Below are 14,240 nucleotides of genomic sequence, written 5' to 3' on the forward strand. Positions count from 1 at the left end.
AGGTCCTTCTGCTTTGGCTCCAGGGCTGGGGCAGCTCTGCAGGGGGATGTCACCTGAGCAGGACAGAGGGGCAGAATCCCCCCTCCCTTGCTGGTCACACTTGTTTTGATGCAGCTCAGGATACGGGGTTTGGGATTTCTGGGCTGCAGAGCACTTTGCTCTTTGGGGTCATGTTGAGCTTCTCATCCACCAACACCTCCAAGCCCTTAATGGCTTTTCACACTACACAGCACAGACAGAATAGTCCTCCCTGCAACTCGCTCCCCTTTCAGGGTGGGAATGAAGCAAAGTAATTTACACCTGCTTTTGTCCCTCTTCAGCCTTTTAAAACATCAAAGCCCAATCTTGGGGGTCTTTTTTTCACTTTCCTGGCGCTTGGGATTTTGCACCTTTGCATGCTCCTAAATCTCCTCCCTTAACTTCTCGATAACAGCTCCAGCTTCCAGGAGGAATTGCCGGGCTTTCAAGAGAAGCTGCCATTAGTCACCAAAGCTCTGCTCTGCAGAATCCCCTCTCACCTGATCCCCTGCTGCTTGGGATACTCTGAAATAAACGAACAGGAAAGGATACAAGGTGAAAACAAAACAAATCCAAAGGCTTTGCATGTAAGCGTTAACCTGGATACATCTTGTACCTGACAGGAGCCTGTACTGAGGTGGGGGTTGGTCTTTTCTCCCTGGTAACAAGTGACGGGACAGGAGGAAACAGCCTCAGGCTGTGCCAGGGGAGGTTAACTTCGGATATTTAGAAAAAGTTCTGCATGGAGAGAGCTGTGAGTCCCTGGGCAGTGCTGGAGACCCCGTCCACGGAGGGATTCCAAAGCCGTGTGGAGGTGGCACCTGGGGACATGGGGGGAACGGTTGGATTTGATGATCTTAAAGAACTTCTCCAACCTAAACGATCCTGTGTTTCTGCGAACATAATGACGAACGAGTTACATTATGGCAGAGGGGGAAAAACATGGCCTGACAGCCAATGCCTGCAGCCACCTCCAGCCAGTGCAGCCCCTTCCTGAAGGAAACCACGCACAGCCACGGCACGCTCCGACAGACAGACACCTCCTCTGGATGTCAGGCGGCTGAAAATTGACATTTCAGCACCCGTTCTACATTCAAGCAAAGTGCGGGGCCACTGCAAAGCAAACGCGACTCCCATTACCTCAGAGCACTCGGCATGCCAAGCACACTCCAAGGCTGGGGCGGGGGGGAAGGAGATTGCAGGAATTTTTTCCTGAAATGGAATGGAGAGATAAGATCGAGTGAAAAGGAGCAGAGGCTGCTGACATATCTAGACTCCCAGAAGCCAGTAAATATGCAAATGGGCTGCCATTTCTGCCAGTAACACTCAGAACCAACTTTGATTCTGCTAAAATATATCGCATTAAACAAGGGAGATAAGCCCAGCACCGAATCCACACAGAGCAGCTCCCTTTGACCAAGACAGCTTTACTTCTCACTCCAGGGAATCCTGAACAAAGCTTTCTATTCTAAGAGTCTCCACGCTGACTATCACAGTGTTTATGAATAACTTTGGCCATTTACCTTTTCGTAGTCTGATTTGCAAGTACTACTAAAAACTCTCCACAAAGCCATAAACCGCCCTGGAAAAGCTGCATCCAGTACCAGCCGCAAATCCTTCCCCAAACCAGGAAAGGGCTTGTTGCCCTGAAGCCACAAGCAGCAAATTTCACACGAGATGTCAGAGAGGAGAAAATAAAGGGTGGATTGAATGTGCATCCCCGGAGACAGAGATTACAGAGCAAGAACTGAAGTTGATGTGACCTGATAGCAGATGATAAACTCAGGAGATGATAAAGGCATTCCCTGGACATCCATCTGTTGCCCCTGGGGTTTGGACAGACGCACTGGGCAGAAATACATATATATATATATATATATATAGAGAGAGAGAGAGAGAGAGAGAGAGAGAGATGAAAATATTAAATATAGACATGATTTGTTTTCATACATATGAAGTATATACGTGTGAAATAAACAGATGTATATTCAAGCACCGGAGGCAAAGAAAGCATTTCTTATTTTCACTCCATTTTATCTGCCTACCACCTCTGAATCAGCGAGATGAGCTCAAAGGCCAGTGCTGGCTACAGTCTGAGACACACACTTTGCACACTGCTAAGCAAGAGCAAAAGCAGCTCTCCCCCTGCCACAGCAGGGACTGAACTCGGCCTCCACAACTGACTCCATTCAGCAAGGCTGTTCCCTAGCAGAGGGAAAACAGTACAACCTGCACCCTCCTCGACAGCCCTTGGCCGCTCCTCTGAGATTCCAGCACGCAGGGAAGAGCATCGAGGACTTCAAGCAACCGCCAGCATCAAAAAATAAGCACGTAGCGAAGGTAGGGAGATGTAAAAAACAAAAACCAGACCTCTGGGGGCTGAATAAGCCTCCCACGTGCAGCACACTACAACAGGAGCGATCTCCCCAGCAATGCCAGGCGCTGCAGGGACATGAAAGCAGGCTCCAGCTCTCCAGGAGCAGGGAGGCCTCCGGGATTCCCAGGAGCAGGAACCCATCCCCAAACCTGTGGCAAACACAGCAGAGAGCAATCCAATGGGAGATGGCTGGGGAAGGCTCCCAGTGCTGCAGGAAGGTTCTGACAAAGCAGGTTTGCCAGCAGGGAGGAGAGACACAGACATGGACAGGGGCTGTGAGGGCCTGCTCCAGGAGAGAAGAGCCTCGGGAAGAGGGAATAACCCAGCCCAGGAAACACCTGCGCTCACCTGAGCTCAATCCCTGCTCCTTCCATCCCAGCCAGCCCCAGCACCGCCCTGGCAGGAGAACACCAGGAGCTGTCCCTGTGTGTGCCTCAGATCCACAGCCACACTCGCTGGCTGGCTCCAGCATATGCTCAGAATTCCCTTATCCCTGTTCCGAGGCTGCGATAATTCCCATTTTCGTTGCCAGTGCTAGGAAGGAGCCTCAGAGCTATATGCTGAGGCCCTGGAATTTAAATATACGATAACACTGTAAATAAAAGGAAACAAATTCCTTAAGGAAAACCTTTTCACATGCCAGATCAGTTCCCAATAGTAACTGCTCTGCTTTGACAAGAGATAAATATTTACAGTCTGAAACAGAGAACACCTTGTGTTGCAATACTGGAACGCAAACCTTGTCAGTCCTGGTATCCTAAAGAGAGGGTTTTGATATTTAAAAGAAAAAAATTAGACAGAAACCCCCAAGCTGAGCACTTAGAAGCACACACACGTTATTGTGCTCATTTACCCCACCAAAACAAAAACCTGAAGGTAGTCACACAGAGAAATTGTCAAACATGCTGAATCCAGAACAGATTTTCTCAAAAGGAGACCTCATCCCCCAGGGAATGTAGACAGTTTATAGCAAAAGTCTAAATTATTGCCAAGAATATGCTGCTTTTTTTTATTTATTTAAATATAGTCTAAGTTGCTCCTCTTAGACATTCCTCTAGCGAAAGCAGACACTGAAGATTTTTCTTACTGGAGCAAAAAGGCAGCAAGGAGGCTCAGATGTCCATATCCAACTCCTTGGACTGGGGCATCCCACACCGGGAATACCCTCGGCAGAGGGAAGAGGAAGCCCAGCAGCTAAAGCCTGAGCTATCTCAGAGCTTCCAGCAGCACTCCCAACCTCCAGGCCTGAGCAGCTCCTTCCAGCTAAGGAAAGAATGTGGAGAATGTCATTCATACTGGCACTTGGGAAGATCGAGGAATGGAGAGTGCACAGTGACTGGATATCCCTGTCCCGAGGAGGGTGGTAAGGAGATGCTCTCATTCCTGCACGGCTCAGGCTGCTGGGGTTTGCTGCCATTCCAGACCAGGTAGCCACCTCATTCAGCATGAGTGCTTTTTCCTGCTGCACTGCCTGCGCAGTCCAAACTCCCATTTCTACCAGGACCAGCACGAGGCCGGCCTGGCTGAGCTGTTAAACTCCAGGATCTCATATCTGAGGTGCAATTTTCCTCACCCAACTGCTGTTTGGGCTTTTATGGCCCGCTCCCTTTGAAGTGGGGCAGCCCGGCCGCCGGCGGGCCGATGGAAGAGTTCAATGTCTACCTGCCACTCTCAGTTCCCTTACTTCCTCCTCCCTTTCCCAGGGAATGACTACCCCGTGCAGAACTTTCCTGCCTCGGCCTGGCTGCTGCCAGGGCTGGTGTTGCTCCATGATCCCATCCCTGCAGTCAGCCAAGCCTTATGTTCCGTGCACAAGTTCTCCGTTTGCTCCCCTGCTTCCAGCATCCCTGCACAGCAGTTTATTTTTAGACCAGCATTTTTAGAGCAAAGCCCAGAAGCAGCACACTTTCGGTGCCAAACAGAATTCAGCTGTGATTCTAATGCTGTCAGCTGACAGGAGGACACTCGGGTTTGGTGGCCACAGAATATTGGTGCAGCTCCGTGGCTGCCACCCAGGGCCACTGCTGACCCCTGGGCTTTTCCTGCAGTGCTCTCCCAGCTGCACGCACCACGGGCCCTGGGTGGCCACAAGGCTCAGCCCAGCATTGCCACACCAGTCCCCTCTCCAGCAAAGGAACTGTTTTTGCCTGTGTGTGTGTGCAGCCCTCTGCACGGAGAAGGATCTGATCCCCCCTCTCTTCACACCGGCAGTGCCACGAACCAGGCAAGATTACAGAACCACTGAGGCTGGAAAAGACCTCCAAGGTCATCAACTCCAACCTCAGAGCACCGAGTGCCACATCCAGGTGTTTCTTGAACACCACCAGGGATGGTGACTCTGCCACTCCCTGGGCAGCTCCTTCCAATACCTGACAACTGCTTCAAGGAAGAAATTCCTCCTGATGTCCACCCTGAAAGTCCAGACAGAGAACTGTGCTGGCCCAGGAGAGCCCAGAGCTTCCCCCTTGGCTCCACGTGAACATTTATAATTTGGGGTCACCACTCACAGCCAGCTCAGGGCAAAGGGGAGATCCGTGCTGGCTTTACCAGGTGCTGGAACAAGCCCTTAACCACCAACATAGACAAGGAGAAGTGCCCCTATATACAAAGCGAGGCTCCTGCCCAGCTTTATCGTCATCTTTCTGGGGTCAGAGGTGGTTTTCAAGTTCTAAATACCAGTATTTGCCTTCTTTTTACTACAGCTTGTTGTTTTCGGTGCAATTATAGAATAACAGAATCAGCTCCACCAGCTACCACCACCACCTTTTCCTGTTGACACAACACAACCTAGTAGAGGCAACAGCAGCAGAGACACCCAGACACAGCAAGTGAGATGAACAAGATCGTGCAATCTGTGCAAATCCACCCAAAATCTGCAGGCATGGCTCAGAAAATTGCACAGTAAAAGTTTTTTCTACTCTCAACAGCTCACGGAATGTCCTTGTGAACAAGACTGCAGTGACAAGGCCATCTTCTCCTAGGTATAAAGCAGCCAGGGACAGAGCCACACTTTGCCCTGAAATCACATCAAGCCTTTTTGTCCACCGACCCAGAAGTCTCCAGCTTTCCTGCAGGTTGGATAATTTATAACATAAAAACTCAGATTACTTTTCCCTGTCACGAGCTGGTGGTTTTTGCAAAGCTTCAAGCAGGAGGTGTTTTTCCTAATGTTGAATATTTCATTCACTGTTATGATTAATCCCATCCTCGAAGGCTCCATCCGAGGCACAGGGAGCAGATGAGGCAGCAGGGATGAACAAGGGGATGAAGAAAAGCCTGACAACGAGAGGCAAACACAGCCCCCAAGGAAGCATTAGATACCTACCATGTACAATCAGAATAAATACTCCTTTCTAGTCCTCTCCCTCCTCCTTTGATCATGCTTCCAGGTCAATATCTTGTGAGAGGCAGTCCTGACTCAAACGTATCCCTTCAGCCCCCACCAGGATCTGACAGCAGGTATCAGTTGTGGAAATAAATAAGTAAAGAACATTTCCTCCCAACCAAAGCACTGCTGTTTGATTCAAATAGGAGATCTGTCTTGGGTAGGAGAAATGCACAACAGAATCCATATGGAGAGTCATTTATTCTGGGAGGTTCACATGCATCAAGTGGTGAGGAAGAACGGAGAGGCAAACGCAGATCACGGTAGCCAGTGCCTGTCCCAGCCCACTGGAAGGGCTGGTCACTCAGCAGGACATCCAACACCACATCCCAACACACCTGACTCTGTGTGGCCTCTTTCCCTTGCCTTGCCTTCCTCTTCAGCACACAGCAAGGACAAGACACCAAGTTTGAGCGTTCTCACCACCCAACACACCCGGGCCCTCGTTGCCCTGCTGAGTAAGAGCAGCAGCAGCCCTAAAACTGGAGAACTTGGATGATCCATGCAGCAATTCCCACCCACAGCAGGGCTCAGGAGCACAGGATCCAGGGGCTAGTTTGCTGACCAACAGCAGGAAGAGCAGGGTCGGACCAGGCTTTCTGCTTTGCACGGGGAGCAAAGAAGGGCTGAGCTTTGCAACAACCCAACAGAGATCCTGCTCACATTCACAGAATCATTAAGGTTGGAAAAGCCCTCTAGGACCATCGAGTCCAACCATTACCTCAGCCAGAGCTGTTTCTTTCCCTGCCCCTGAAGATGCCCCAGCAGCACAACCCACACTCAGACTGCGCCATCTCCCCGGGAAGGCAGCAGGAAACTGCACTTCACTGTGTTCTCGCCCTCTCCAGCTTTAGAAAAGCTGCCAGCCTTCATCCCCTCCAGCAAGACCTCCCCAAGAAACATGATCCAGTATCCTCTGAGTTATTCCAAAGCATTCTGCGCTGCCTTTTCCCCAAGCAGCCTGAAGAAATGAGCCAGGCCTGCCAGCAGGACGCACACCCCGCTGTGCCGCACAAGGCCGAGCTCCGTGTCACCGTCCTGGTGACCTTGGTCACGCCGTGACTTGGAGAGGTCTCCTCTCCTGACTCACCCACAGCACTAGGGGCAGTGATTTTATTTTATTGCAAGTCTCTGCTGCCTGGAGAAACGACTCTCTTCATTTGAACAAATGAGTTGCACATACGCAGAGCTGTAGAATATAACCCAGCCTGCAGGAAAGCTCAGTTTTACTCCCAAATTCTTCCTTCAGGACCCCTCCTGAGGGATAGTCTGCATACAGCTCTGCCCCTTCCAGTGCTCCCTGGGAACTCCATGATCTTTGCATCCCTATCTGTCTGCAGTTGGACCCACTGCATCCAAAGTGGGACCAGCAGCCCATCTCATCCCACCCCCTTCCAAACCAGTGTTCTCAAACACCTGCCCGCTGCCACCGTGTTCCTTCTCTCTTCTCCCTGCCCTGAGCTCCCAAGGCTAAAACTCACACACTGTTCCAGTTTGCAGAATCCTCGTTGCCATAAAGCTGTGAATAATGCCATTCTTCTTCACTTCTGTGCACGTTAGTTGAGCAGAGAAGCCAATCTCACCACTCCACGTGCACATGAATCTGCAGCAAAAGGCAGCCCAATTACTTTTGCTCTCCAGGAGAACCACCTGCGTTGAGGATTTCACCAGAATCCACAACGGACAGTAACAAGAACTAGATAACTGTAGCTCCCACGGGGGAAAAAAATGTAACTTCCTGGGAACAGCACACACCAGGATGAATTCCTTGCTTCAGGCTCACATTGAGGAGGACCCTTCCCTTGGAGATAAAGTTTTGTCCAGCAGAACCCCAGAACTAACCTGAGCATCATTTTCCCTGAGCAAAGGCAGCATAAGCTGTTGCAGCACATCAGGAAACTCCAGGCAGGAGAAGGAGGTGAAGTGACTGGTGAGAGCCCAGTTATGAGTAACCACTATTCCTCAAAGTGAAGGCAGCACCAATTCTACCAGCAAACCAACGCTCTCACGTGACAAATGGAAGCTCATTTTACACGGAACAAGACACAGTGTGCTAATGTTCACAGAATTTAACTGTAATTAAGTCTCGCTGACAGACACCTCATTAAAGCGCCACTTCTCCAGAAAAATTAATAAAGTGAATTATTTCCTACGTGTGAAATATCGGGGTTTTTCACTCTTCATGAAAGATACATGGAGTTCAGTTCAACTGGATGTCGGTGCTCCCCGGAATGAAGGAGTGACACGCTTAAAAAGACATTTAAAACAACACACTGCTGTGCTGCCAAAAGCCAGGCTGAGATGCTCAGCCTCTGCACGTTATTTTATCCTGTGATGGCAGAAAATAAAACCCTTAAAATACAATTCTGCACCCAGCAGATACAGACAGATAGATAGATAAATAGATAGATAATATAACTGGCTTGTTATTAGAAAACCAAACTAAATTAAGACAACCTAATCTTGGCCAAACTAAAAAGAAGATTCTCGTGACCCAAAGATCCAGTTTTCAAACTGCAGCTTTTTGGGGTTTAAATGCTTCTGATGTGAGGAACAAAGGTTCAGCCATTGGGGAGAAGGGCAGAGGGCCGAGTGTGCCCAGGCCCATGAGCCAACACACATTCCTCTGCACTGGGAGATGGCTCTTTGAAGCACATTTTAATCAAACTTCTCTGAGGTAATATCCAATATGAAAATGAACTACAAAAAATGAAGCTGATCAAGACATGCCCAGTACTGAATGCCATGAAAAAGGCCTGAATTTTCAGAGGGGAAGGCCAAGCTGTAATTCCTTGCAAAGGGAAAACCACGGAAGCTTTCCAAGAGATTTTTACAGTCTTTTTCTAATTGTTCCCTTTTTCAACATCATTATGCAACCTCCGTGTGCTTTCCTGCTTCTCTACCCCCCTTTATTTCACCCATTCTCCCCCCCCCAAACTTCTTCTAAATGCTGTGAGGCAGCTCCTTTAAGACAGCCAGAAATACAGTGCAGATTTTTCTCTCCTCCTCCTCCTCCTCTCAGTTTAAACTGCCCAAATCTTTCCGGTGAAGAAGCATTGCCCAAAATCTGCTCGCTATTCAAGCAGCCCTGGCAATGACAAGCAGCACTTCATGAATCATCTGTTATATATTGCCTTATCAACACGGTCCACTGCAGGAGAAAGTAAACCTGGCCCACTTTGGGGCTGTGCATAACACAATCAAAATGCAAGTGGCATTAATTACAGGAGGGCTCTGAGGAGTTCCCTCATCCAAGGATTCAATATAGGCTATATATACATATATAGTTTTATATATATATATATATATATATATGAGGCAACGTAAATCGAACCAAAATGCTAACAGCCATTTCCTCCCCCACCACACACAGCTTTTACTTTAATATTTTAAAGGACTATTTACCCCTTTTACTGGTTTCCAATATTGTCACATTTCTAATTATTAAAGCAGACAGCTTTCATGTTTCTGCTGTTTGTCAGCTTCAGCTATTTGTGGCAAACACACATATTTTCATGGGGTTTTTTTTCCCCCCCAAGCCAGACTTCTAAGCTCAGCAAGTGAGGGGAACCTTGCACTGCTCTGTTTCCTTCCACTGCTCTGGAGCATTGGCATGCTGGGGAACCTGGAAGCAAAGGTACATGCAAGACAGAAGCTATCCATGAGGGAAGGGGGCTCAAAACTGAAAAGCAATTGTCCATTCAGCGGCAAGACACATCCCATCAGCTTCTCTGCCCAGTGAAACACAGCCTTACAAAAGCACAAACTCAAGGGATTCCAGCAGGACTCTGATAAAATCTAAACCCACGTACACTAGGTAGCAGGACTGAAAAGGATGACGGAAAAGCGATGGGGTAACTGGAAACAAGCTAAAGGTGAACTGGCAGAGCAAGAAAGTAGAATATGACACCGCTAAAGAAGCCAGCAAGAAGAATACTTGGCAAATATTTAACAAATGTCATTACCAGTGGCCCAATAACATCTTCAATTAATATTTCCTTGTGGTTTGGGACAAGCTCTGCCATTTGGAACAGGCAAGCAACAGATCCCACTGAGCAAATGAACTCCTCTGTGTGTACTCAACCATGGGTACAAGACGAGGGAAATACAGTCCCGAGGGCTGGGGTTTGCATTTTTTATATATAAATACAACATACACAGTGCCAAGGAGCGCACAAACACTTCTTTAGCTGGAGGAGGACACCAAAGAAGTGCTTTAACCCCAAGATGAAGCTGGCACAGCTGGGCAGTGAGCACTCAGGTTCTCAAACCTTGAAGGGAGCATCACTTAACCCACACAGACCCAGGGTGACCTTGACAAAACGTGGGGACAATGGGTTCCAGTGACCTTACAGAGGTACAGCGTGGCACACCAGCATGGGAGGAACGCTGGAAGATGAAGGAAAACTGTCCTGAAATATTCGCTTCTATCCCATCTTACGTATTTAAGGGCAAGTTTTAGTCTCAACACTTCATCTGCAATGTGTTTGGTCTGCAGCTTCCCTGATTCCAAACCTGCAAATGAACCCTGAGGATAAGTTTCAGTCCCTGCACCAAGTTTCTGGATCACAGATACACCTTAAGCTGGCTTTAAAAGGTCTATTCCCTGGAAAGCACAAAGCATTTGAAAGAGAGATAAAGAGGGCAAACTCAGCTAAACCCACAGGCAGTTTTAACCTTTATTTTGAACAAGCCCTACTCCTCACCCCTGCAGTGCCAAAGGGGACTTAAGGCTGAAGACTCAACTCCAGCTTTTCAGCAAGCTATAAACAGGCAGCTCCTCTGCTTCCACCTCTGCCCCTGGGAGGAAGGAATTGTTCCCTGGGAGGGTGGGCAGGCCCTGGCACAGGGTGCCCAGAGCAGCTGGGGCTGCCCCTGCATCCCTGGCAGTGCCCAAGGCCAGGTTCGACATTGGGGCTTGGAGCAGCCTGGGACAGTGGGAGGTGTCCCTGCCCATGGCAGGAGGTGGCACTGGATGGGCTTTAAGGTCCCTCCCAACCCCAACTATTCCGTGATTTTATGGCAGAAGGCTGGGAGAAAAACAGGCACTGACCATGGGGGCTGAAGTTACTCATGCTCAAGCTGCTGCTCTCGAGGAGGGGGCAAACCACAAGGCTGGCACATCACGGGCCGGTGGTGCAAGCAGAACAACCTCACCAGTTGGGCAAAGCCTCCACCCAAAACCATCCCTCAGCTAACACAGGTCCATGGGACCTGCAAACCTCCCCAGCCAGGTGCTCCAAGGCTCAGGAGGCAGGCTGGAGTTCAAGCGCCTGAAGATTTGGGCAAACACCTTGCTAGTTTAAAAAGTCCCTCATTCTTGTATTTACCTTTTCTTGTATTTACCTTTTCCTGCTGTTACTGCACTGTTGGTTTTTATCTTTCCTGCATTAATAGGACGTTACCTGTGAAACGTAAGCACAGCAGAGAGTTGCATCTTCACCAGCACAAAGATTATGCAAGAAACTACTTTTACTGGTTTTATCTACTCATACAATGGTTTGGGTGAAAAGGGACCTTAAAACCCATCTTGTTCCACCCCCCTGCCATGGGCAGGGACACCTTCCCCTATCCCAGGTTGCTCCAAGCCTTGTCCAACCTGGCCCTTTTCTATTTTCCTAGTGATTCACCATCAAAAGGCAAGCAAGAAAGTGAAACTAATTTCCACAATAAGGAGCTCACCTGCATCCCACAGCAGAATCTTGGTATCCTCCACCTGTTATCTCCTACCCTGGACACTCCCTGGGCTTCTCAAGAACTTGATAATTCACACCTGGTAGTGTTCCTCTACTTTAGGATAGTCTGTTTAGGAGATTTTAGGAGATGGCAGCACACAGACACAGACTGCCCAACAAACATCTCCTCCCAAGGGAATACAAGCCTCCATCCCGCTGAGCAAATGACCAATTCTTCTGGCCTTCTGAGCTGATTTTCAAAATGCTTTTTCTAATCCTTTCTAAAGCTAAGTCCTGAAGCAAAACAAACAAACAAACAAAAAAAAAACCCCCAGGGCGGCAAAGTTAAAATTTTGAAAATTTAAATGTATTTTTTCCCTAAGTTTAGACCAGCAAGAGCACAGCTTAATATCAACACCAGGAATCTGTCAGATGCACATGCTAAAACATGCCATCCAAGGACGAAAGGAAAAAGCAGAGAATCCTGGAAAGCTGCATCTTCCACATTTCACTTTATCCAGAAAATCTGCAGTCGCTAAAACTTACTCTTTCTAACTGGGTGGCATTTTACATTTCCAAATGTAATTGAGTGAGCGTGTTGCCATGGCGACAGCAGGGTTCTGCAATAACTTTGTTGCCTTGTAATTGCTGTATATTTGTATACAAGCAGCTGAGCTTTCTTTAATTCAATGCCCTCAACTCTTCCAGCGAGGCTGCGGAGCAGCGACGGCAGCTTTTTAGGCTGAGAACTCCGAACAGTGGTGCTGGAAACATCAGAAACGATTAAAACTCAGTGCTGCGACCGACCGCATTACACACACACACACACACAGAAAAAACCCCACCACGAAACCCTGCCAAGAACCAGATTATTATATAAACTTCAGAGCTCCTTAGCTTTTAAAAAATATTGCCGTTACAACAACAACAAGAAAAAAAAAAAGCACAATTCAGATAATTAACTCCAGGTAGCTTTGGCACCGAGCGAAGCACTTTGAGGTCAGGGAATAATGCAGCACGAGTCCCATTTATTGACAGGGCATAATGCCAGTAAATCAAAACGCGTTGGCCAGCGGATTATCCACTCGCTGTGGCTCCCAGGGCCAAAATAATGCTTGCTCCATCTCCCCGGCCTCAAATCAGCGCTATGAGGACAACGGGATGCAGCTGTGGGAAACGAGCACGGCACCGAGCTGCCTGGTGGGAAAGAAGTGGGGAAGACGGGAGAGAGCCAATGCCTCGCCGCACGCCCCATCCCAGGGTTTTACAAGGCATTTTCACACCCTGAATCCACCCACACCTTCCCGACACAGATCCCCACTCCTTGGGAGCGTTTTCAGAGCTGTAATCCAGCCTGGAATATGAGGCAAGGCTGGAAGATGAAATCCGCTCGTACGGGCGTTAGCGGTGACGAGCCTAATTTATGCAAATCTGCCAAAACAGCCTATTGACAGGCAAAAACCCCACCGAAGGCAGCACCTTCCACTACCGCGGAGTGGGCGCACAACACAATTACGCAAGTGCTTTGAGCGAAGGGCAGGTTCCCTTCCCCTCCAGACGCTGCCCAGCGCCGAGCTCTGACAGCGCCAAATTATTGTTATGTAAATCCATCTGCTCCGCGGGGCTGTCAGGGCGCCGGCCAACACCCCGCACACCGCATCTGGGGCGCGGGCAACATTTTGGGGGCAGCGCCGGGATCGCGCAGCATCTTCCCTGATAAATCCCTGCAGCAAAACCCACACGCGGCTGCCGGGCAACACCTCCCTCCGCGCTCCTCCGCCAGCCCCAAACCTCAGCTTTTTCTGCTTCGTTTCGCCCCGTGCGAGCCAAGCCTTGAGGTTTCGCGGCGGCACACGAGGTTTGTCCCCCCTCGGCCCCCCAAAACCGGACTTCTGGCGGCGAGGCTGCAGCCCTGGGCCTCGGACCTGTCACCGCCACCTCCGGGCTCCCCGAGAGCGCCGCGCTGCCGAGGGCAGCACCCCCTGTTTTCTCCTCCCAGGCACAAAAAAAAAAGCCGTTTTGGGGCTTTTTTTTTTTTTAAGAGACGATGGGTCCCGCGGGGCCCTCGGCCGAGCCCGGCAGCCCCGGGGAGCGGGGCGAGAGGACACAAACTTTCCCCAAGTCCCGCGTTATTCCCAGGATAAGGACAAGGGAAGGAGGCACGGGGGGAGAGAGGATGGAAGAACCGACCCCGGGCCGCGGCCCGCCCGGCGCCGCAGGGCCCCGCCGCGGGCGTCGCCCCCGCCGCAGGGCCGCGCCCGCCCCGCCGAACCGCGGGGCCGGGCCCCCGCGCGGCGCTGCCCGCGGCCGGGCGCTCGCTCGCTCCGCCGGTCACTCACCGCTGCCCGCATCGCCCCGCCGAGCCCCGCACGGACCGAGCGCCGCCGCCGCCGCCGCCGCCGGGGGGACGAGGCGGAGCCGCGGCCGCCCGGGAGGGGCGGGGCGGGCGCGCAGGGGGCGGGGCTGGAAGCAGCGCCGGCCCCGCCCGCCCCATTCACAAAAACCGGGCCCCGCGCGCTGAGTGGGCGGCGGCGCTGCCCGTCACGCCCCCCGCGCCCCGCCCACCCCGCCCGCCACGCCCGGGCCGGGCTGATGGCGCGCGGCGGCCCCGCCCCGCCCGGCGCGCCGCCCAATCAGCGCGCGGGCTGGGGCGCCGCGCGGCTCAAATCCGCCCGCCACCGCCGCGCGGGCGCCTCCGATTGGCGGCGGGAGCTGCCCGTCACCGCCCCCTCCCACGGCCGGGGCGCAGCGCGGACCAGCGGCCCCCGGGAGCGGCCCCGCCGCG

General features: G+C 51.1%; 1 protein-coding gene across 2 annotated transcripts in view; it reads right to left on the reverse strand.

Moving 5' to 3' along the window:
- HDAC4 (histone deacetylase 4) overlaps positions 1-14,240 on the reverse strand; it is a 175,475-nt gene that overhangs the window by 161,009 nt on the left and 226 nt on the right. Inside the window, exon 1 of one of the 2 annotated variants that reach the window (XM_039554557.1) lies at positions 13,795-13,835. The exons of the other annotated variant lie outside the window; for it this stretch is intronic. The gene's annotated coding sequence lies outside the window, so the exon portion shown is untranslated. Of the gene's footprint in view, positions 1-13,794; positions 13,836-14,240 lie in introns of those variants that run through there. 2 annotated transcript variants of the gene reach the window in all.

The sequence above is a fragment of the Corvus cornix genome, chromosome 7, assembly GCF_000738735.6.
Source record: "Corvus cornix cornix isolate S_Up_H32 chromosome 7, ASM73873v5, whole genome shotgun sequence".
Taxonomy (NCBI): Eukaryota; Metazoa; Chordata; class Aves; order Passeriformes; family Corvidae; genus Corvus; species Corvus cornix.